This window comes from Gorilla gorilla, chromosome 5 (assembly GCF_029281585.2).
Source record: "Gorilla gorilla gorilla isolate KB3781 chromosome 5, NHGRI_mGorGor1-v2.1_pri, whole genome shotgun sequence".
In the NCBI taxonomy this organism is placed as follows: domain Eukaryota; kingdom Metazoa; phylum Chordata; class Mammalia; order Primates; family Hominidae; genus Gorilla; species Gorilla gorilla.
In genome coordinates this window covers 179,070,566-179,095,714 of record NC_073229.2, presented here as the reverse complement: position 1 = coordinate 179,095,714, position 25,149 = coordinate 179,070,566, and the positions used below count along the sequence as shown (strand labels likewise).

Below are 25,149 nucleotides of genomic sequence, written 5' to 3'. Positions count from 1 at the left end.
GGCTCACACCTGTAATCCCGGCTCTTTGGGAGGCCGAGCCGGCAGATCACGAGATCAAGAGTTCAAGATCAGCCTGGTCAACATGGTGAACCCTTTTCTCTATCAAGAACACAAAAATTAGCTAGGCATGGGGTGGCGCACCTGTAATCCCAGCTACTCGGGAGGCTGAGTCAGGAGAATCGCTTGAACCCAGGAGGCAGAGGTTGCAGTGAGCTGAGATTGTGCCACTGCACTCCAGCCTGGGCAACAGAGCAAGACTCCGTCTCGGGAAAAAAAAAAAAAAGACTCTAATGAAGAGCAGGACACCAATAAAAAGAAAAAAAAAACACTAAATCTGCTCCTTGTGTCCCTGATTATTACACTCTTCCAACTTTAGAAAAAAAATTCATTTTTTTCTTTTTTTTTTTTTTAAACCATCATTCAGGACGTTGTATGCTAACTTCAAACAACAGCAAATTTAAGGTGTTGTGCATATGACACTTGAACGAGCACAGTCCAGAGGATGAGTTGATTAAGTCACTTGCCCGATTTTCATGGTTCAGCCAAAGCTACCCGCACAGTTTCCATGCCCGCTCTCCGCCCTAAGCTATGGTGAGGCTGCCTGTCTGACTTGATGCTGGAAATGTGGAAGGACCATGTTCTGCTGAGATTGGTGATCTTGTTCCAAACTTCCCCTAACTACCAGCCTGGCATCAGAACAGAGGTCATGCTTACACCTTTGAACCTGCAGCCCCCGAGGTAATGCTGTTGCAAACCTCTCTGGTCAGCTCTGAGTCTTCTATTTGTTTTTGTTTGTTTGTTTACTTGTTGGGCTTAGGTCTCCACCTCTGCCCAGAACACTGAAACGGCAAACAAAGCTGGGAAACTGGCAGGAAAGTCTGCAAGACTTGAACGATATTGGAGAAACACGAAGAAACAAGAGGCAGAGAGCTAATGACCTTGTTTTCCAACAGATGCAATGGTGCTGTTAGGAAAACACCCAAAAGGAAGCACCCACGTGGGAGGATGGAGATAATGACAAGACCGGAGAAAGTCGTGGAAGGTCAAACACCATCAGGCAGTCAGGAGTTGTCTGGAAGTTCCAGCAGGGCACGGCAGAAACAACTTTGCCCAGCACCCTGTGCACTTGGGCAGGGCAGGCCCGGGGGAGAGCTCAGGGCCACCACTGATGCTCCTTCCCCAAGTGTGAGCTGGGGAACATCAGGTCACACAGAGCCGTAGGACAAACCCCAAGCATCCTCCCATAGCCTCGATTTTATTTAAAAATTCCTAGGAGGTGCGGTCGGAGAGTTAAGTAGTTTGATATAGCACAAATCATGACTTGTATATTAAAACAAACCTATATGTAGGAATAAAGGGTAAAGTTCATACATAGTTTTATGGCCACACAGGGGTTTGTGATAAAACAGGCTATTTCATGCTTTTGGCAAATCTCTGCTGTGCCCTTGGCCCAGAGGACAGGGGATTTATTTTTCTCCTTTGCCAGTAGGAGTAACTGGTTGGGGGCTGGGTGCAGTGGCTCACACCCATAATCCCAACACTTTGAGATACATAGGGAGACCCTGTATCTACAAAAAATTTTAAAACTTAGCCAGGCATGGTGGCATGCACCTGTGGTCCTAGCTGAAGTGGAAGGATCGCCTGAGCTCAGGAGTTTGAAGCTGCCGTGAGCTATGACCAAGCCACTGCACTCCAGCCTGGGTGACAGAGCGAGGCCCTATCTCAAAAAAGGAAGAGAAGACAAGAGAAGAGAAAAATGAAAAGAAAAGAAAAAGAGAAGACTACCTGGGTGGGGAAAAAGTCAGAACTGCTGCTCTAAAACATCAGAAAGCCCCCCATCTTAGATGTGTGGTTTTGTGAAACCTCTTTGAGGCTTACCTATTGACCATTCCAAGTGCTTCTGTATCCCGAACTCAGTTCAACTGATTAACCATTACAGCTGTAACATTAACCGTGTTACAGTGATGCAGAGCCAGAACTGCCCGGGCATGGGCAAAGGGAAAAGCTTTAACCTCCTGACTGTTCCCACCACAAGCCTGGCAGACCCGCTGCCATGGCATCACCTGGGACTAGTTAGAAAGGCCACAGAGGCTCGTGCCACCCCAGATCGGGGAACGACTTGAGCACTGCTTGCTGTCCCCTGGCCAGTCAACTCGCAGTAAAGCTTTATCTTTTCTTATCATCCGGTACCATCACATTGGCTTCTGTGCGAGAAGCAAGCTCCGTGCTGGGTAACGCTTCTGACATGCAAGTCTTCACCTAGGTAGCAGGGATGCTTGGGGGACATGTAGAAGCTTCCACAGAGTACCAGATGTTGTCCCATGTGGGGAATCCAGACTCCCCCCCATGTCCTTGCTACAGAGCAGGCCACCAGCCCCTCTACTGAGAGTGGCTCAGCTGGCTTTAAAGGTGAGCCGACTTGGAGGCGCGGCAGGCTTACAGGGTAGAGGGGAGCAATGTGCTGGGGACCAGCTGGACTTCTCTCTCCTGCTGAGGATGAACCACAGCAGGAGACTGCGTTATCCCACCTTCCTCTTGGGACCTGGGAAGGACTGGAAAGGTCCCAGAGGTGAAAACAGAAGCTGTGCATAGCATTTCCCAACAGCCTCACCACAACATCTTTTCAGATCTTGATCCGCCCTGGATAGGAAACTTAAAATCGAAGGTGATAAGCCAGAAGCTTTTAAAATTAGGAACGTGTTACTCAAAGCCCCCCTTGGCTTTTGTCTTGGCAGATATCACAGCCACCTTGAGGAGTTTTCATTAGGATTGCTAGTGAGGCTTGTGGAAATGCTGTCTGTGGCCTCCTGAGGAAAGGAGGGGTGTGTGTGTGTGTGTGTGTGTGTTCATGAGAGAGAGAGAGAGAGAAGAGGTAGTCTGAAGTTCAAAAGCACTGGCAGGAAATACCAAGTTCTATTTTTAAAAAATTAACTCTCAATAATTACAGCTGACATCCTATGAAATAGGTAAATATAATTATCCCTTTTCTGATCAGAAAACTGGCACTGCAGAGTTCTTTTCTTTCTTTCTTTCTTTTTTTTTTTTTTTTTGAGACAGACTCCCACTATGTTGCCCAGGCTGGAGTGCAGTAGCATGATCTCAGCTCACTGCAACCTCCACCTCCTGGGTTCAAGCGATTCTCCTGCCTCAGCCTCCTGAGTAGCTGGAATTACAGGCATGCGCCACTACCCCCAGTTAATTTTTGTAGTTTTAGTAGCGACGGGGTTTCACCATGTTGGCCTGGCTGGTCTCGAACTCCTGACCTCAGGTGATCCATCTGCCTCAGCCTCCCAAAGTGCTGGGATTACAGGCGTGAGCCACCGCGCCTGGCCTCAGATTTCTAATATTAGTGCTCTTCCCCAAGATGAAGTGTCTGACTCCATAGAGCTCATCTGGGTCTGACTCCTATTTAAAGTCAATAGAAATCTATTTTGAGAGCAAAGATTTTAGATCAAGGTCCTCTTTCAATTTATAAGTTTTAAAAAGCAAATGTTTTTAAATTGCATGTGTATTTTGATACAGGAATAATTGGAATGACGGAAAACCTTTTGGCCTCAGCAGATCACATTGTGTGCTGTGTTGTCACTATCCTGAGTCTGAGAGGTTGGGGGAGCTGAACAAAGGGAGGGGGAAGGGGGATCAAACAGGAGGGGAAACTGCAGACGTCCCCGGGGAAGGAATCTTCTGGAGAAAATCTCCTCCATGGAAAGGAGCTTAACACAGTAGGAGGGGAACTGCTCCCTGGCTTGCTAATGCTGAGGACAGCAAGACCCAGCCCCCCACTGTGCTCAAATGCTGCTGGAGCAGCTGCAGGCGAGAGTCAGATCCAGAAGCTTCCAGCCCGTGCCTCCAGCCTGGAGAACACATGTGCCTCCCAACACAGAGGGATGCCTAGGTCCCACTGCAGGTGTTCAGGGATGGAAACCCCACTCCATCCTGACCCTGCTTTCTAGTTTTCCCTTGGTGATCCTTCAGAGAACACACAGCACTTGCAGGGGAGACCCAGGTTACCTGGCATGCCTCACCCTGTCCTTTCCTATTCTGTCTATTCCGTCCTGGCTCTTATCAGGAGTCTGGCCCATTCCTAACAGGAGAGCAGCTATCATGTATTGAGTCATCACCGTGCTCCTAGCACGGTGCTGAGGGCTTTATCTAACAAACCTCATTGACTTAACTCTTGGCAGAGCTTCCATCTCTGCATTTCCCTACATCACCCCTGACCAGTGCATCCAAGGGATACCATGCGCTCATCCCCCTGGCTCTTCAAGACCCCCCAGATGACCACCACAGGGCCCCTTTGCTTTGATGACTACTTCCTTGTCTCAGAAAACGGCGCCATGCCCAGCCCGTAGGAAACCAGGGAGTCACCTTTGACTCTTCCCTCCCCGTAACCTCCATACCTGGCCCTCCAGGAAGTCCTACTGAGGCTCTCTCCAAAAATATGCGCCCTCCTTGCTCATTTCTACCTCCGTCTTCTTCCTCTTTGGGCAGCTCCCTTGGCCTATGGGAAGAACCTCCTAGCTGATCTCCTTGGCTGCCTTCCACCTTTCACCCACTGCAGCACAAGTGACGCGATCAGAAAGACATCATTCTCTCACTTAAAATTCCTCAGGCCTTCAGCCTCTTGTTTGTTTTCATCATTGCACTTATTAAAACTTGAAATTATTTTACCATTCTTTTTTTTTTTTTTTTTTTTTGAGACAGAGTTTCACGCTTGTCATCCAGCCAGGAGTGCAATGGCACGATCTCAGCTCACTGCAACCTCCACCTCCCAGATTCAAGTGATTCTCCTGCCCGAGTAGCTGGGGTTACAGGCACCTGCCACCACGCCAAGCAAATTTTTTGTATTTTTGTAGAGACAGGGTTTCACCATGTTGGCCAGGCTGGTCTCGACTTCCTGACCTCAGGTGATCCACCTGCCTCGGCCTCCCAAAGTGCTGGGATTACAGGCAAGAGCCACTGCGCCCAGCCAGTCATTCTTTTTTTTTTTTTTTTTTTTTGAGACAGGGTCTTGCTCTGTGGCCCAGGCTGGAGTGCAGTGGTACAATCTAGGTTCACTGCAATGTCCACTTCCCAGGCTCTGATGATCCTCCTGCCTCAGCCTCCTGAGTAGCTGGGATTACAGACATGCACCACCACATTCAGCTAATTTTTTAAAACAAAATTTTCATAGATACAAGGTTTTGCTATGTTGCTCATGCTAGTCTTGAACTCCTGGACTCAAGCAATCTACCTGCCACAGCCTCCCAAAGTGCTGAGATTACAGGCATACGCCACTGTGCCTGGCCCTATTTTATCCATTTCTTGGTCACTTCTCCTATTAGCATATACAAAACATGCATGTTGCTCATGCATTAGAACATATGTCCCATGAGCAACAGTCTGTGCTTGTTCATGATCTATATTCCAGTGCCTCAGTCAATATTTGTTGAAGGTTGAATAAATGACCCACCTGGTACTCGGATTTTTGTCCTGCCCCCTCTTCCCACCCCACCTCATTCAACTCTCAACTCTTCAGCTCTCTTGGTTTTAGTGGAAACACTCCCACCAATGGCCTTCCTGCCAGAAGAGATCAGACATCCTACAGAGACCTTTGGTCTGGTCCCCAGTTCCCCGACACCTCCCTGAGAACTGCAGCACCTGGAGCCCGAGGTGGAATTCCTGGGCTACATTTTCGTCTAGTCGATGCAGCCCAAGAATGAGAAAGGGCATCTGAGATTCCCTGGGTTTGACCATTTTTTTGCAACAACTCATTCATCATTTCCTCTTCCAGACTGCCCAGATAACCTGGCGTCTCAGAAGAGGAAGTGAGTTAGTCTTGGCTGGGAACTTCCTCCAGCATGTGAAGGCCTTCCCCCTTCACCCGACTCCTGGCCTATTCTGGCTCTGAACCTCAGATGCTCACACCTCCAGCTGTTGACCTGTCCTTCCCTCAGGTTCTGCCTGGATGATCCCAGGCTGGAAGGTCTGCAGGTGCACAGACATGGGGCTCAGCTCCAGTCCCCCCAGCTTCCACTAGCCGAGACACTGGACAAGTTACCCTCCCTTTCTAAATCCCACCAGCCTATGAGAGAGAACCCTTCACAGATCCGTTTTAAGGAGTAAGTGAGGAAACATATCTAAAATGCTATTAATATCTAAAAGGAATAAGAGCTATTCTTTCTGTGTGTTTTTGCTACTAGCTGGGTATGTGTGGGGGGGAGGGGAGACATGGTGCCTTCTTTCACAGAAAAAGCCCCAGTCCTGGTGCCCTCTATCCTGAGCCTACTTTTGTAGAAGGCTGGTCTCTGTTGAGGTCAGTTACCCCCAAGTGGTCCCACATCCCCCACTGGCCAGTTACATTCCCCATTCTCTTCCCCAGTGGGGAGGGGAGGAGGAATTGTTTCAGAGACCAATCATCTGGCATTTAACCCAAGAACTTCCATTCCGTTTTTGTGGGCACATTTTATAAATGAGTCAAGGTCATTTGCATTTTTATTAAGGTCTTCTGAGGGATCGGCCAGCACCCTGAACCAGGGACCCTGTGAATTTCATGAATAAGTCATGCTTTCCATACCCAGACTGATAAGGACAGAGAGGAGGGCTGGTCCTGGGTTTTGGGTGAGTGATGTTGTGAGCAGATGACTTCCATAAAAATAAAAATTTAATTGAATTCCATTAAATGAGCACGCATCTTTCTTCAGGTCTGACGTGGTAACTGCACCATCTTCCCCACACAAGAATGTGGGTTCTCGAAAGATGGTGGAAATCCCAAACCTAAAGTCATCAGGAAGCAAGTGCAGGCAGCCCAGCCGATGTGAAGGAGAAGCTGAGGACACAGCTGATCTGATTACTCCCAGGTGTGTGGCCCAGGGCCATCTATTTCCCCTTCTCTCGACCCACTTTCCACTTTCCAAACATTTCTCTGCACTAGGATGAGTAGATACAAGAGGAAAATGTGACATGTAAATCAGTTAAAAAAAATTATATTGACTCAAGGCAAGCTTTTTAGCATCAGGATTCGAAATCCCTGTCTTCTCCCTGGGTCCCTAATATACAAGGAGGCTTTGTTCTGTGAAAAGAAAGGAAAAACCAGGGTTTCTTGAGGGTAAGAAGAGCTCCCCAGATGCAAACTGCTGCTGGGTGCCTCCTGACAGCCATGCTGAGAAATGGAAGCCCGCTGCAGAAACAGCAAGAAAGTGCAGAACGCTGCCTTTGCTCCACGCTTGGTGCAAACATGCCAATGGCTGGGTCTAAAATGAGCATTCGTTCCCTAACCATCAGTCCAAGACTTGTCACCGTCCTGGTAACAAATGCCTGAAATGGATCTGGCTTGAATGACACCTTTTCACTGGCATGATCCTGAGACAGTCAGGCAGTGTCTTCCAGTCCCTCAGGTTCCCTGCAGCCTGTCCTCGACAGGCACGCTGGGCCTCACGTCTGGGAAATCAGGGTCCCCTCCCCACCGTGCTTCAAGCCAGGGGTCCTTGTAATGCTAGGCAGCTTCTGTCTCCTTAAGGCCAATATCCTCTGGGGCTTTTAAAAATCATAACAAGGTACTTGGAGCTCCCACACCACTTTTCATCTCAGCATCTCAAAGTTCCCTGTATGTGGCTCACGCCTGTAATCCCAGCATTTTGGGAGGCTGAGGCAGGAGGATGGCTTGAGCCCAGTAGTTTAAGGCCAGTCTGGGCAACAAAGTGAGACTCTGTCTCTACAAAAAATAAAAAAATTAGCGGGCCATGGTGGTGCACACCTATAGTTCCTGTTGTTTGGGAGGCTGAGGTAGGAGGATTGCTTGAGACCAGGAGGTCAAGGCTATAGTGAGCTGTGTTTGTGCCACTGCACTCCAGCCTGGGCGACAGAGTGAGAACGTGTCTCAAAAAAAAAAAAAATTAAAAAAAAATTTTCAAAAGCTCCTTGTATGTAAGTGGAAATTATTAAAACCAAGCCTCAGTAACTTAATTAACCCTGGTTGTCATTTAGGAGGAGGCAGTTTGTCACGTGCCTCTGTGATTCTGCCACAAAGTGTCTTTTGGTTAAATATACCAGCTAATTATTTTGTATTTTTTGTAGAGATGAAGTCTCGCTTTTCGCCCAGGTTGGTCTCAAACTCTTGGCTTCAAGCAGTCCCCCTGACTCAGGAGACTGAGACAAGAGGATTGCTTGAGCCCAGGAGGTCAAGGCTACAGTGAGCTGTGATTGCACCACTGCAGTCAGGCCCATGCAACAGAGTGAGACCCTGTCTCAAAATATAGACATATATTAGGGAACACATAGTAGGCACATTTTACCTCTGAAATTCAAAGCTACTATTAAAAAAATGGGCTATTGCTGATCCTTACTTTAAAAAAATTTTACTTTATTTTTATTTTCTTGTTTTTTAAACTTTTTATTTGAGACAGTGTTTCACTCTGTCACCCAGGCTGGAGTGTAGTGGCACAATCACGGCTCACCCCAGCCTCGACCTCCTGGGCTCAGGATCCTCCTGCTTCAGCCTCCTGAGTAGCTAGAACTACAGGCCTCTACCACCACGCCTGACTAAGTTTTGCATTTTTTGTACTGATGGGGTTTTGACATGTTGCCCAGGCTGGTCTTGAACTCTTGGGCTCAAGTGATCCGCTCGCCTCAGCCTCCCAAACTGCTAGGATTACAGGCATGAGCCACCGTGCCCAGCCCTTACTTCTTTTTAATGCAACTCTCATGATTGTAAAAATGGAATTTGAAAACAATGATTAAAAAACATTAGGGAGGCCAGGCACGGTGGCTCATGCCTGTAATCCCAGCACTTTGGAAGGCCAAGCCAGGTGGATCACTTGAGGTCAGGAGTTCGAGACCAGCCTGGCCAACATTGTGAAACACGTCTCTACTAAAAAAATTGAAATTCAAAATTAGCCAGGCGTTGTGGCCCACGCCGGCAGTCCCAGCTACTCAGGAGACTAAAGCACAAGAATCGCTTGAACCCAGGAAGCAGAGGTTGCAGTGAGCTGAGATCACGCTACCACACTCCAGCCTGGGTGACAAGAGCGAAACTCTGTCTCAAAAAAAACAAACAAACAAACAAAAAAAAACTTTAGGGAAACATTAAATAAAAAGCAGTTCATTTCCTGAGACTTTAATAAGACATTTTCCTCTATTGGAAAACTTTCTCCATTTTGGCTCTTTCCCAGATGAATTTTAATCAATAATTCACTTCTCCATCAAATGCTTCTCTATCCCTTACTACATGTAAAGAGCACTGCGCGGAACACAAAGACCAAACCCATCTTTTGCCCTTATGAGTACAACAGTCATGGACTCTCCAGTGGCCATAGATGGACTGCAGGAGGTGAGTGAGTGCTGAACAAAACCTGAGAGCTGGACACACCTTTGGGCCACACCCTCACTGCACCGTTCCTGCTGCCACTGCAATGACTATTGACATTTATTGAAGACGCATTTTGTCACAGGCAATGAGCTGAGACTTCAAACATATCCGTCTGATATAATTCTCTCAACAACCCTGTGAGGGAGGCATTATCATTCTCTTCATTTTAGAGATGTGTAAAGAAATAAAATAACATGCTGGCCAGGCATGCTGGCTCACGCCTGTAATCTCACCCTCTGGGGAGGCCGACACGGGCAGATCATCTGAACTCAGGAGTTCGAGACCAGCCTGGGCAACATGGTGAGACCCCATCTCAACTAAAAATACAAAAATTAGCTGGGCATGGTGGTGGGCGCCTGTAGTCCCAGCTACTTGGGAGGCTGAGGCACAGAATCGTTTGAACCTGGGAGGCGGGGGTTACAGTGAGCCGAGATGGCGCCACTGCACTCTGGCCTGGGCGACAGAGCCAGACTTCATCTGAAAAAAATAAAATAACATGCCATGGTCACAGAGCTCGTGATAGGAGAGGTGGATGTGAGATCCACTTTCATGTGGTGACTCCAAAGCCAGTCCTCTTCCTGCTTACAGACACCCACGTAGCACCAGCCCTCCAGCAATGCATGGAACTCAGTAGTGCTCCTCCCACCAACTCAGCACAGCCTCCTTTCAAAGCTGAACTCTAAGTGGTCTTTAAAATGTTCCTGGGGCCAGGCGCAGTGGCTCACGCATGTAACCGCACCACTTTGGGAGGTTGAGGGGGGCGGATCACCTGAGGTCAGGAGTTCGAGACCAGCCTGACCAACATGGTGAAACCCCATCTCTATTAAAAATACAAAAAAAATAGCTGGGCATGGTGGTGGGGGTGTGGTGGTGGGTGCCTGTAATTCCAGCTACTCGGGAGACTGAGTCAGGAGAATCGCTTGAACGTGGGAGGCAGAGTTTGCAGTGAGCTGAGATCATGCCATTGCACTGCAGCCTGCGCAACAAGAGTGAAACTCCGTCTCAAAAAAAAAAAAAAACCAAAAAAAAAAAAAACCACAAATGTTCTTGGGACAATGAGAAAGAAAACCAGTATACCATAAACCACTGAACCTGACCCAGTCGTGCCAAAAAGCTGATTGAACTCAGTATTTTTTCAGTGATCAACCATGGCTTCCTTCCTATATCCTTCTGATCTCTATGCACATAGACCTCCCCAGTGAGGTCTTCCCTGACCATCACATATAAAATATTAGCCATGGCCTCCCCACTGCTGTCCATTTCATCCTCCCTGCCCTGCTCTGTTCTTTATGGCACTCATGTTCAACCAAAATATTACGTGAATGTCACTGTCCTTCTCTTCCCACGAGATGAAAACCCCTATGAAAGCAGAGGCTACAGCTCCTTCATGGGCTGAGAAGGGGAAACCAGGATCTCCCCTAACCAAGGGCCTATACTTTTATTTTTCAACTCTATTAACTGAACTATGCTTGGAGACAGCCCTCAATCCTTTAATTTTAATGCCATCTTAGGCCTGGAGGTTAAAGATAGAGTGAGGGAAATGAGCTTGGCTTCTGGGACTTAGTGTCAAGTTGAATTTTCTATCATTTAATTTCAGATCCTAGCTCATCATCACTGAAGTCCAGCCTACTTACTTGTAACTATCAACCTTTCTAAAAGTTTTCATCGCCTTGGTAAAGCTCTAGAAATGGACGATGCTAGTGACTGCAAAATATTGTGACTGTACTTAATGCCACTGAACTGTACACTTTAAAATGGAAAATTAGTATGTATTTTTACCACAATAAACAAAAAAGCCCTAAAAAAAAAAAAAAAGAGAAAGCAGAGGCTTTGTTTTATACATTGGTGTATTTCTGGTGCTAGACAGTGTCTGCCACAAATTAGATGTGATCTATTAAATAAATGGATACATTTTAAATGAACATAATTAAAACACCATGGATCCCAAAAATGTTGTAGAGCTCAGGGTTTAAATAGAGTCCTGAGGATGGTTGTAAAGTTCCTTCATTCTGCCAAAACTTTACGTACCTCTTGAGTCTACATAAAAATTACTGTAAAGAAAGAAAAAGGAAATACAAACTATCCTTGTTCTTTTTTAGGCCTTTGCCTACTTTGCACTTACGGGTTTTTGTTGTTGTTGTGTTTGTTCTTTTTTTTTTTTTTTTTTTTTTTTTTTGAGACAGAGTCTCGCTCTGTCGCCCAGGCGGGAGTGCAGTGGCGCGATCTCGGCTCACTGCGAGCTCCGCCTCCCGGGTTCACGCCATTCTCCTGCCTCAGCCTCCCGAGTAGCTGGGACTACAGGCGCCCGCCGGCACGCCTGGCGAATTTTTTTTTTTTTTTAGTAGAGACGGGGTTTCACCGTGTTAGCCAGGATGGTCTTGATCGCCTGACCTCATGATCCACCCGCCTCGGCCTCCCAAAGTGTTGGGATTACAGGCGTGAGCCACAGCGCCCGGCCTGTTTGTTTTTTTGTTTTGAGACGGAATTTCGCTCTTGTTGCCTAGGCTGGAGTGCAATGACACAGTCTCGGCTCACTGCAACCTCCGCCTCTGGGGTTCAAGCGATTCTCCTGCCTCAGCCTCCCGAGTAGCTGGGATTACAGGTATGCGCCACCCACACCCGGCTAATTTTGTATTTTTAGGAGAGATGGGGGTTTCTCCGGCTTGGTCAGGCTGGTCTCAAACTCCTGACCTCAGGCGATCTGCCTGCCCCAGTCTTCCAAAGTGCTGGGATTACAGGCATGAGCCACTGAACCTGGACTGCACTTGTGGTTTAAATTCCTTTATGTCTGTCCAGATTCCTGTTAGCCCCCAAAATTCTGACTGATGTTTCACTATAGGTTAAAATAATGAGAATTTCCAAACAGCAACAGAAGTTCTACCTTCTTCCTAGGACCTTCAGCAGACATAATGTCCTTAGCTAAAGAAAAATGGAAACCTCATTTGGTAGCATGCCAGCACCGTCTGCTTGGGGCTGTGATTATCCAGTGAATTAGTTGAACCTGTGGCTTAAACAGTCCCTTGCCACAGTTAATGCTTCAGAGTTGCTATAAAACTGGGGGAGTGGAGGTTGGGGAAAAGTGTGGTCACCTGAGTTCTAGTTCTGTTTTGCTTCTAACTGCCCACGTGGCTTTGAACAGTTCCTTTGACTCTGTTTCCTTATTCATAAACTCGAGTCTTTGGTATTGGAGGGCTAGCAAGCTCTTCTTGAATCAGATGAGAAGCCATGGCCCTCATCAAAGAAAATGTTAAATATGTCAAAGGTGTTTCCTATAATCTCAGAGTGTTCACCGTTAAGAACTCCTGGGGCTCAGGTGATGGTCTGAGTTCCTTTCAGCTCTGATATTCTATCTCTCTCTGATTCTAACACACCACCAACCTCCCCTTATTATGCCACTGTAAGAGACCGCTCACCAAGGAGAAAATGAGATAGACTTTCTATCCTTCCCCAAGTGTGAGTATAGGAGTCACATTCACCCCAGTGAAGTGCGATCAGCCATGTGCCCACCAAACTCATGAAGTCAGTCAGCCCTTGTCAAAGAGTCCACTTCCCAATACTCCTCGGATTTGTCTGCCAGGCAGATCCTGTTCACAAAGCCCTGGGCAGACCCACCCCACCCTGGAAAAACAGATGAACACAATAGCCTTATCTCTGAGTATTAGGTGGTATCATTCTTTCCAACAAGCTAGAAATAGATGAACAATTCAATTGTATCAGGGAAAGAAACCACATCTCATGTGACAGTGAGCCTGGTTGTCACCTACTTGTTTTCGTTTCCATTAAACTGACCTCACTTAATCATCCACAGTGTTTCCTTGCCTTTATTTTACCTTAGGGATACAGGATGGCTATCATTTCCCGAGTGCCCAGCCTGTGCCAAACCCATTACATGTGCTATTACTAACCACCTAATGTAAACATGATTTTCATTATGCAGATGGGAAAACTGCCGGCACAACTATCTTCATCGTACAGAGAAACCAAGGCTGGGCGGCGTTAAATGACTTGCTCCAAATCACACAACTCACAGGAGGCCCAGGCCTTCGAAAACTTTCCTTTCTTCCCTGTAGCCCAGGGATTCCCAAACTTGTCTGCATATTAGAATCCACCTGGAGAGCCTCTAAAACTCCCAATACACAGGGCACACTCTAGCAATCATAATCTTTGCGGAAGGGACACAGGATTCAGGATTATCAAAGCTTCCCAGGTGATTCTAATATGCAGACACGTTTGAGACCAACCATGGAAGCGACAGCAAGCATCTTCAGCTGTACACATTTACCGAATAATCCAAGTGGAAACCAAGGGCAAGGAATAAAAAAGCAGCAAACTGAAGACTGAGCTAAGAGGAGCTGAGGAGACACACCTGAGTGAAAGAATGTGCTTTCTTTACAGGTGATGTAAGAAATTTGGTAAGAGAAGAAACTTCCTTGATGTAAGCCTAGACAAATCCAATGGGATGCCGGTGTTTAGTGACTGTTTAAGGGATGAGCTAAAATACACTAAGCACATCTGTTTCATTAAGTGGGTTTCCTTTTTGCTCTGTCCTTGGGAGGAGAGTGACTGCTGTTAATGTCAATTTATGTTAGAAGCTGGTGCTTTATGAACTGAGCTCTGTGCCCGGTGCTGCTGCGGTCCCCAGTCCAGCATGGTGAACCCCATGGGCATTAACCCAGACCTGGAGCACCTCAAGGTCCTGATGGCCTTTGCAACAGCAAATACTGTTAGGATTATATCCAGTAGAGCATTTATGTCAGTTCATTTAAAACATGTATTCAAATTCCTGAAAAACTGGAGATCCATTGGAAAAACCTCAAGCCCCAACTATGCTAGAAAATAGTCTGTTGCTGTATTATCTTGGGGATCCTCAGCTTGAAGATTTTGATGGTCTGGTTGAGCACAATAAGGAATTACTACTTTTATTTGGAATGTAAGTAGGATTTTAGTTGAAGGGAAGGAACATCAGTTGAAGTCCAAGAAACAATGATTAGTAAATGATTTGGGGGTGGTCATGCTTGTACTTATTCGAGTTAATAATCTGCTTTAAGCAACAAGTATTCTCTATAGTCTTCACCTCTAGACAGATGTTTGGATTTCCAAAGGAAACCTACATATCATAAGTCTTATATTCCATTTAGTTAAATTCCTGTACTTAGATCTCATGTATCCTTCTGCCTGAGAAAAAGATAGGAGCTAATGCTGAATTAAATCCACAATTCTCTGATTATCTATTGGCTTTAGTTTCCCCCTTTGTATGTTAACATCTTTCTAAGTCAGATACAACCAGACTGAAAACATTCAATCAACCCTACTTCTATGCAACCATTCATTGTGATGGGGATCTGGGAAAACCAACCTTGCTTCTGTGTACTGCTAAGATGGCCCCAGGAAAATCAAACCAACTTCAGAAAAGAATAACTTTCTTTCTATCCCACTCTCTTGCCATAGTCTATCCTTATTTCATGAAATACACTTTTTTTTTTAAAATACGAGAGATCTCTTGAGAAACTCTGAATTCTTTTGGTTTGATAGAAATAGTTTCTTGTGTTCTGTAATTTTCCAAACGTTGTAAAGCCAAAGTCCTTGTGTTTGAAAGTATTTTGAGTTTCCCCACCCCGTTTACAGGTGAAACGGGTCACTTCTCATGTTGAATTAAATGGCAGCATTCATGGATGGTGGGACCTGCATCCTTGCTAGAGTTTCAGGGTTTAGAAAAGAGGTGTTCACTAGTATAAGTCAATATAATCTCTAGGTTCTCAAATCCAAATAAAACTATAAATGTGTTACTGGCTAGGAAACAGCAAAAGACTAAACAGTAAGAACTGTTTTCTTTTTTACGATAGTGGAAAGTTGAGCTAATAAAGAACAAGTCATTTTTAGGGAAACTACTGATTTGCGTCTGCCTCTGTGAGCTTCCTTTGCATTCATCTTGTGCTTAAGATGCAATACACACCTGTATTCCTATTGAACTTGCACGTTCTACTGATGTGCTCAAGCATAATTCTAATGCACTGTTCCATCTCTATCTCAAGCACAGCACTGTGTATTTAGTAAGCACTAGATACATACATGTTGGATGAATGAAGGAATATTGGTATTTGGAGACAAATTTGCAAGATTCTAATTAAAAAAGCCAAGCACAGGACCTGGAGTCAGTATGAAGGCGGGGCTTCGGTTGTGGCCACACCTGCCGTACATGAGGTGAGAATCTGGGAATCACTTTCTGGGGCACTGGAGCCCCAGCTCTTGTTGCAGAACCCAGAGCTCGCCTCTTGGTCCCTGCGCTCTCCTGGCAGTCCCCAGTCAGGCCTCACCTTTGAGAGTTTTGCCTTGAGAGTGGCCTAAGAGGATTCTGGTCACTCTGCTTATGGCCTCCAGTCCCATGATGTGTGCCCTTGTGAGTGCACTCACATTACACAGGCTAAAGAAAGCCCTTAGGCTGAGCGTGGTGGCTCATGCCTGTAATCTCAGCACTTTGGGAGGTTGAGGCGGATGGATCGCCTGAGGTCAGGAGTTCAAGACCAGCCTGGCCAACATGGTGAAACTCCATCTCTACTAAAAATACAAAAATTAGCCAGGCGTGGTGGCGGGTGCCTATAATCCCAGCTACTTTGGAGGCTGAGGCAGGAGAATTGCTTGAACCTGGGAGGTGGAGGTTGTAGTGAGCCGAGATCGCACCATTGCACTCCAGCCTGGGCGACAGAGTGAGATTCCATCTAAAGAAAAAAAAGAAAAAAAAAAGAAAGCCCTCTAGTGCATGGACATTTCTGTACTCACATTACACAGGGAAAAGAAAGCCCTCAATTGCATGGACATTTCTGGCAAAAGTTGCTTCCTTTTCCTCGTTAGCTTTTTTCTTTTCTGTTGTAATGAGAGGATGGGAATGATGCAGTAAGAAGCAGTGAGGTCCCCCTTCCATTTCTGACTGCTGTGGCTCTTGGCCTGTGTGACACCGCGTGTGGTAACTTTTAAATATCAGTGCAACTCTCCATACAGGGTCCTTTAAGATACAAAATAATATTTGCCACAGTCTCCATAAAGCTTTGCAAAAAATCTTTGGAGTAGCAATTACTTCCACTCAATAATATTGTTCCCACCCCATGATCAAGTGGACAAAATTAAAAAGAGGCATATTCAGGCTCTTTCCCAGTTGTGCAAGCCGAAAGTCGCAGCCATCTGAAAGCCACATTTATTTCTAGCACTATGGATCCTTCAGTGGATTTTAAAATTTGCATTAATTTTATGAATGATATCTTTTTAGAAAATATATCTGAATACAGTACTTGTATTTTTAAAAGTTTGGACTAAAAATGCATGTATATTTTTTCTAGTTTTCAATCTTCTTTCCTAAGTCATCTACAATAATAGGCAATTGATTTGTATCTTATAGGATTGAGAAATGATTTAGTTTTGTAATAATATAAGAATGGATGAAAATGAGCATCATTTTCTGCCTTATAGCTCACAGGTAGAGTATGTTTCTAAGATATTAAAAAACGTTTTGAAAGAGATGTGTGCCTCAGAATAAATAAAAGGAATATTTTTCACAGATACTAAAAGGTACAGTAAACATCTATAAAACAATAACTATGAACCAATCTACACACTGTGCCAAGCTGCCTCTCTCTGTAACCTTTAAAGAGTCCTCCAAGAGAAAGCCCCGCTATAAAAATGATTGGATTTGATGCCACCGCCATAGTCTGGAATGTTCTTCAATTTTCATACATAGATGCAGAAATAGTGGATTTGGAGAAATCACTAATAATGAATGAAAGGAGGCTTTCTTCTGAAGCATCAAACTTCACGACTTCCTTAACTGCTTATACTTTTAAATCATTTAAAACACAAATTACTTCGGATAAAAGTAATCATCTATGTGTAATTCCTTTGTGGAGGCCATTCTGAAATATTTTTTCCCCCTCTATGAGGAATTTATTAACCACAAAGAAATTGCATAAGACCACCCATCTCATTTGAATGAGATCTCTGTATTGGAATTCAAGTGAGAGGCCAGCATTTACTCACAAAGCCAAACAACCCCCATGGGGGATTCTTTCTAATTGTGCAAATACCAAATAGCTTCAGTTTGTCAAAGTCACTTAATACTGTTTTAAAAACCAGCTCGAAATGCTTAAAGTCCCTGGAGAACGGTGACTTTTGAAAGCTTTCCTTTGCCATGGACTGAAGCAGGGATGGAGTGTGGACTGTTCAATATTCATGCCGATTCACACAGAGAGCCTGTCCAGATGCTCAGGTCGAGGGGAGCAGGAGCTTCTGAAGAGGGAATTCATCCAGGGAACAAAAGCATCAACCTCTGCCCCCATTATGCTGCCTTGGGATTTTAAAAAGATTACTCTTCCAACAGATGGGCCTTCATGTGCACCTGGTCATTGGAAAAGCACCTCCAGCTAAGTGCTGACTGGATATGCACCCAGTGCTCAAGGAATGATCCTCCTTTACCTTCATTTGCTATTCTGTTTCTCCTCTCACCCTATCCAGCGAAAAGAACCTCAGAAACTTCTATTTGTTTTTTTTTTTCCAATTTAATTTCCCAAATCATTTGCTCATATGTGCACAAGAATGGTGGTTAGTCACAAATCCATACTGTTCCTTTGTGGGGGGTAGGGGCTTGAGGGGGTGGGAAGTGGGAGCTAGATGGATGTTTGCCAATTGGTTTAGTTACAAAAGAATAGAAGGAAAGGGATCTTTTCTCATTGCCATATCAAATTTGGTACAGGTGCCAAGCAAGATCTAAGTTTTCTACATAGGCTCACATGTCTGTGTTTCTCTGGAGCTGTTTTATTTCTTACTGCAATATGATGGAATACATAAAACAATACTCCAACACTACCGGGCAGAGAGTCAAACAAAAAAGATCCTATTGAAAAGCCTATAATTGCCACTATATTACCTATAGCCTTCTCTAGTTTCCTACTTACTACTTAATAGAAAATATAATCAATTTAATAGAAAATCTGCTGTAAGGAGAAACTCAAGAAAGCTTAGGTATAATCCTCAGGAATTAATTTTAATCCGTGTTATAGAATGCATATTCAAAAAGGCCTTGGCATTCAAAAATCTCTTGGCCTTTCAATAAATAAAAAGAGTGGTTGTTCAAATACAGAAAACAACAGTGAAAGGCTTGAACTATGAATGTATCTCTACATCTCTATACATACAAACTGCTCAGTTACTAGGCACAGACAGACCACAAAAGGTGCACTAAGCTACACAGCAAAATAAATGACTAACACCCAAAATTAGTTTCAGTTTTTATTATGAATGTCCAAAGTGACAGCATACTGTGAAAATGCTAGGTTCTCATTGATTAAATTTCAAGAGACCACAGACTACAGCATTCCAAGCACTTTAATTTTTGACAGAGCCAAAAACAAATAAAAGAATGATAAAAATATTCTTTTGGGTGTAAAGAGTATTCATATTTGAGTTTTTGTATTTTTTTCTTCCCTGCAGGTATTGTGAACACTGATAATATCCAAAGCATAAATTCTGGTCTGGATACTTGCAGCAAACTTTTATAATCTCTGCCTGGATAAGAAGCTAATAAGAAATGTACTTATAAAGTATGTTTACGATACAATGTGATATGTTTGTTCATCTTCATTTCCTTATCTATCCCATAAGGCTTCTTGTCTACCACCCGGGTACCTGCTGTTGGTAATAACAGGACAGGGAGGCTGAAGTGAAACACTCGAAGACTGTACTGAATCCTGGATTTTCTGAAAGCTGCATTTACTTTTTTTTTTTTAATGAAAGCTTAAGACTTTCAGTGTTTGAGAACGTTCAAGGAGATACCTAATGATAATGGATTAAAGCCACCAATCAAGAACTACACAGTCTACACAGATTGTGTTCAAGAAAAAAAGCCTTGGTTTACTAAAGCTATGTTTCTAGTAATCTGTAGGTCCAACACAATATGACTTTCTTTTTCCCCCTGAAGGGTTTCCTTGCCATCTGTCCTTTCCATCACCGGTGCTGGATGAGCTACAGATGGAGTCTGTTGCCACTGATATTCCAATCAAATCTGGTCCTGGGAAGTGGGTATCTCTTACAGATGCAATACTGTTCATCTGAGTGGATCCCCAAAAAGAACAATTATGAACTAGAAACTCATAGAGTTTGTGTTTAAAATTTATAAAATTAAACCTGCTCCAACAGGTAATACAGGAAGGCATGCTTGCAACCTCTGGATTCAATCAGAAACAATGCCTGAGAGTACAGAGCCTTCTCAATAGGTAACAGCGGGTTCCTTTTAACGCTTCCTTAAACAAGATCCGATGTGATGCACATTAGAACTTTGAAGCACGTCTGTCTCATTTATTTCTACAAGGCCTGGGACACAGGAAGCTGCCAGGACTTCATTCATCATCATCTTGCCTGTTGACAAAAGGAACAATAACTGGTCATCACTGGTCAATGGAATAACTTTTCCTAGTTTTTTCCAAGATCATTCCTAAAGAAAAGACGGTGTCAATACAACAGCAAATGTTTCAATGTTTGACGAATTTCTGTGCTCTAAAATGCCATGCCTTCTTCCAACAGAGCAGGAAGAACCACATCATGCAGTGTTCATTGCTCTCCAAATGCTGGAATGGTTCAGGAGACAGCCCCGTCCTGGAAGTCAGCTGACCCCGGCTCCACACATGATTCTGCCAATGACTAACACAGTCACCTAAACTTGTTGGGCCTTGGTTCCTTCACATGTAGACTAAAAGGCTTCAGTGGAGCATGTCTAAAAAGAAGGCCATCCAGTGCTACTTTTTAATAGGATCATATGGTCCTGCCTTCTTAGCTCCTTACAGAGCATAACCAGGTATGACCATCTCAAGCTGTGGCTTACAAAATACCTACACCTGGGTGTCCGTGGTCCTCGTTCAGCTTGGAGTTGAGAACCAGGTGAACTTCCAGAGAATTTTCAAAATATTAGCATCTTGAAGTCCATTAAAATCTTAAATGATAGAGTGATGGGTACAGAATTCTGAAAATACACATCTCCATGTTTTCACATCTTTTGCTGTATTAAGGTCAAAGAAGTGTCTTTTTTTTGTCCCTGTTGGCTTTCTTAAATTAACAAATAATCGCATAAAAGCTGAAAAATACATTCATAAGTATAATGACATGGAAGCATTCTGTAAGAGCCTACTGTCTAGTTATATAATTCAACTAGTTGGACTAGTTTAAGTAACTCCGCCAAGTAACTTTACCAAGACACATGTCTGGTAGCAGACATGGGACCTAAACATAGTAAGTCTCACCCTAAAATGAATACTTGTTTTTTTTTTTCCTTTGAGATGGAGTCTTGCTCTGTCACCCAGGCTGGAGTGCAGTGGCACAATCTCGGCTCACCGCAACCTCCGCCTCCCGGGTTCAAGCGATTCTCTTGCCTCAGCCCCAAGTAGCCGCGACTACAGGCAGGCGCCACCACGCCTGGCTAATTGTTTTGTATTTTTTAATAGAAACAGGGTTTCATCATTTTGGCCAGGCTGATCTCGAACTCCTGACCTCAGGTGATCCACCCACCTTGGCCTTCCAAACTGCTGGGATTACAGGCGTAAGCCATTGCGCCCAGCATCATTTATTTTTAAGGCATCCTGTCATGTGTGACAAGAAAGGTGGCTGAAATATGTTTCATCTTTCTACTGTGCTTTTGGCATCGAGGGAAACGTGTGAATGATCCATACAAAACAAAACTGGTGCCAAAATATCATCTATTACTTTGGATTATTCTAAGTGTTTGCTAATGAGTTTATTCTTCAAACTTAAAAGCTACTTAAACAAAAAAGTTGACTTAAAAGCTACCCAAGAAAGAAAAAGGCAATGAAGATAAGCTCAGTCGTTTGACTCTCAATAGCAACAAGACTAAAGTTACAGAGTCATTTTCTTAAATCTGGATAAGATTTGCCAGGTTGTAACCGGATTGGGCAGTTGTCCACAGCAAATCAATATTTATGTGGTAAAGGCACAGAGATCACAATGGTGAACAAAAAGAAAATGATACAAATTCACTCAAATTATGGAGTGGGGACCTGTAAAATGATCTGTAAACACAGGCACATATACTAACACAGACTAAATGTGTGTTTCTTTGTTGCCAAATAAGAGAAATAAACGTTTCTGTCTCGACAAATGAACTTAAAATGTAAGTAAAATTTATTATGGGATTCTGGCAAGTATTTTTATGACCATGGCTTTCTGGGATGATTTTTTGTTGTTGTTGTTTTTGAGACAGGGTCTCACTCTGATGCCCAGGCCAGAGTGCAGTGGTGCGATCATGACTCACTGCAACTTCTGCCCTCTGGGTTCAAGTGATTCTTGTGCCTCAGCCTCCCGAGTAGCTGGGATTACAGGCACGCACCACCATGCCTGGCTAATTTTTGTATTTTTAGTAGAGAAATGTTGGCCAGGCTAGTCTTGAACTCCTGACCTCAAGTGATCTGCCCGTCTCGGCCTCCCAAAGTGCTGGGATTACAGGTGTGAGCCACCATGTCTGGCCTCTGGGATGATTTAGTATATACTGTAAGTGCCTGATGGCATCACTACAAGTACGCGTGAAATGATTCCTCGCTGAAGAATGTGGGTATTGAAAAGGAGAAATGCAAGGAACAGTACAGAGGCATGGAGATGACGGGCTTGACAATGTCTCTTGGAGAGTGCTTTAGTTTGCAAAGGCTTCTCATGTTTGTGCTCTGGTCCTTACAACAAGGGAGTCAGCTTCCGCTTGGGGAAGCAGCTGAGATGAGCGAGCTCAGGCGACCTGCCCAAGGCTGGTGCTCACTTTTGAAAAAACAACAACAAAAAAAAAAACAACACTGTCTCTTGCTCCCAACACTGAATACTGATGAATTTATTATTTCCTATGTTCTTCATCTCTTCTGCATAGTGTTATTACTACTATTGGCACTCATATATTAAGTGCTTTATAACAAATTCTTGCAAAATGGATGTAACAGAACATGATGACTGGAGCTTGCATGATATGTGATTAATGTCTCTGCATAATCAGGACTTGCAAAATAGATATAACTATCTCCACAAGGAAAGAAACTGAGGGTCAAATATGTGCTTTGCCCAGTGTCTCATGGCAAATAGCAGAGCTAGAATTCTGAGTCTATTAGCTTTCAATCCCCAGTTCCTGCTTTCTCCATTGTGCATGGTGTTTTGGCGTAAGCTGAGCCACTAAGCAGACACCCACTATATATGCTATGCAACTCCATTTTTAGGTGTCAAACCCAACATGAGCTGCTGCATTTAAAGCCTACTCAAGTGGCTCATGCCTATAATCCCAGCACTTTGGGAAGCCGAGGCAGAAGGACTGCTTGAGGCCAGGAGTTCAAGACCAACCTGGCAACACAGAGGGAACCCATCTCTACAAAAAAACAAATAAATAAAGCCTAGTCTCTCATACACACTCAGCTACTCCAGAGATCTGTGAAGTATCTGGATCAGAGATCCATGCTGAGGGGACATGACAAACAGGTGGGCTTATTTCAAACTCCATAAATAGCTATAGTTCTTATGAAGAAGTGCATCCTCGAGTCAAGGATCACCCTTTGTAAGCAGTTACCAGTGTGCACTGAGCTCCCATGATACTAGCTCTAATTTCATAGTAAATAAACAGTAGGAGGTCCAAATCCCTACTTTTCAAAGGGAACACGGTGCAAAGGATAAGACCTCTTTGAAATAAATTTGAGAAGTGATAGTGTCTGGAGGTAGAAGTAATACCTGGAGGAAAATGAAAAATTTTAGAACCAGTTTTCTGCAGCACAAATTGCCATAAACAATGTATTTGCTGTAACTGTCCTTGGTTTCTAAATGCATAGTACAGTGATTCTTTCACAAAATGGACGACAATGAAGGCAAATGGAAATGAAGGTGCTGCTCAAACAGATGTCACTGGCTAGCAGTCCACTGGTGTCAGGTAACTTACATCGCTTATTTAATACAGCCAAACAGCCCTGAAAAGTATTAGGCTGGTGCAAACGTAATTGCGGTTTTTGCCATTGAAAGTAATGGCAGCTGGGCGTGGTGGCTCACGCCTGTATCTCAGCACTTTGGGAGGCCGAAGTGGGCAGATCACAAGGTCAAGAGTTCGAGACCAGCCTGGCCAACATGGTGAAACCCTGCCTCTGCTAAAAATACAAAAATTAGCTGAGCATGGTGGTGCATGCCTGTAAGCCCAGCTACTCGGAAGGCTGAGGCAGAAGAATCGGTTGAACCCAGGAGGCAGAGGTTGCAGTGAGCCGAAATGGCACCACTGCACTCTAGCCTGGGTGACAGAGCAAGACTCCATCTTGGGAAAAAAAAAAAAAAAAAGGGAAGTAATGGCAAAACCACGATTACTTTTGCACCAACCTAGAGGTATTCATTAATCTCACACTGCAAATGAAAAAACTGAGGTTCAAAGGGGTTAAATAACTTAGCCAAGATGACACACCTAGAAAGTGGCAGAGATTGGATTTCAAGCTAAGTATGCCTGACCCCAAAATTATATGCCTTTTCTTTCAAAGGCTGCTTCCCCTACATACCTCAACAACCAGACATCTGGGCAGTCACCCTACACTGCAGCCCACGAGACTGTTTCTTTTTTTTTTGAGATGGAGTCTCACTCTGTGACCCAGGCAGGAGTGCAGTGGCGTGATCTCGGCTCACTGCAACCTCCACCCCCTGGGTTCAAGTGATTCTTGTGCCTCAGCCTCCCAAGTAGCTAGGATTACAGATGTGCACCACCATGCCCGGCTAATTTTTGTATTTTTAGTAGAGATGGAGTTTCACCATGTTGGCCAGGTTGGTCTTGAACTCCTGACCTCAGGTGATCTGCCCACCTTGGCCTCCCAGAGTGCTGGGATTACAGGCATGAGCCACCATGCCCAGTTGAGACTGTTTCTTGATGAGGGCCCAGCAGTGCTCAGGATTGCAGGGAGGCCCAACTGCTTCCAAAACAGCGACATCCCCTCTCACCTACAGAAATCCAACTAAGGGACAGTGGCCAGGCTTCCAGGTCAATTTCATGAGGTCATAGAAGAGGGACAGAGGGAAAGGACCTGGCAGAGTGGCTCCTCAGAGAAACAACCACAAGGGGCCAACTGCATGAAGAAACATTGAGTTACCTTCAGTTTTTGTTTTTTAGAGTCAGGGTCTTGCTCTGTCACTCAGGATGCAGCAGAGTGGTGCGATCACAGCTCACTGCACCCTGGAACTCCTGGGCTCAAGCGATCCTCCCACCTCAGCCTCTTGAGTAGCTGGGACTACAACAGTGCACCATCACACACTGCTAATTTTTTTTTTTTTTTTTTTTTTTTTTGGAGACAGAGTCTCTGTCACCCAGGCTGGAGTGCAGTGGTGCAATCTCGGCTCACTGCAACCTCTGCCTCCCAGGTTCAAGTGATTCTCCTGCCTCAGCCTCCCTAGTAGCTGCAATTACAGATGCGTGCCACCATGCCTGGGTAATTTTTGTATTGTTAGTAGAGACAGGGTTTCACCATGTTGGCCAGGCAGGTGTCGAACTCCTGACCTCAGGTGATCCGCTGGGCCCAGCCAACTTCAGTTATAATGTAAAGGTTCTTGTGATCTAGTTATCATCTGCCCCTCTTAGCTGATTTCCAAATGACCTATTAGCAGGCTGTAAACTGCGTACAGCCTGAAGAATCATCTATAAATTACAGCTGAGAAAGAGAAGGCTAGGAGGACAATATAGAGATACCATCTACAGAGAGGCTCTGACTCTTTTAAAATGAATCTCCATTTTTCCCCGGTGAAGGTCTTATCAGAGCTGCCCTGCCAGT

The 25,149-nt window shown here is 44.6% G+C and overlaps 1 protein-coding gene and 1 pseudogene across 11 annotated transcripts in view; one reads left to right on the top strand and one right to left on the bottom strand.

Annotated features, from left to right (window-relative positions):
- The window catches only part of SCAF8 (SR-related CTD associated factor 8), a 255,439-nt gene that overhangs the window by 60,962 nt on the left and 169,328 nt on the right, over window positions 1-25,149 (bottom strand). For 5 of the 11 annotated variants that reach the window (XR_008680904.2, XR_008680899.2, XM_055391096.2 and 2 more), the window contains one exon: window positions 18,607-19,744. The exons of the other annotated variants lie outside the window; for them this stretch is intronic. The gene's annotated coding sequence lies outside the window, so the exon portion shown is untranslated. Of the gene's footprint in view, window positions 1-18,606; window positions 19,745-25,149 lie in introns of those variants that run through there. 11 annotated transcript variants of the gene reach the window in all.
- Window positions 22,274-22,416, top strand: LOC115935142 (uncharacterized; annotated as a pseudogene).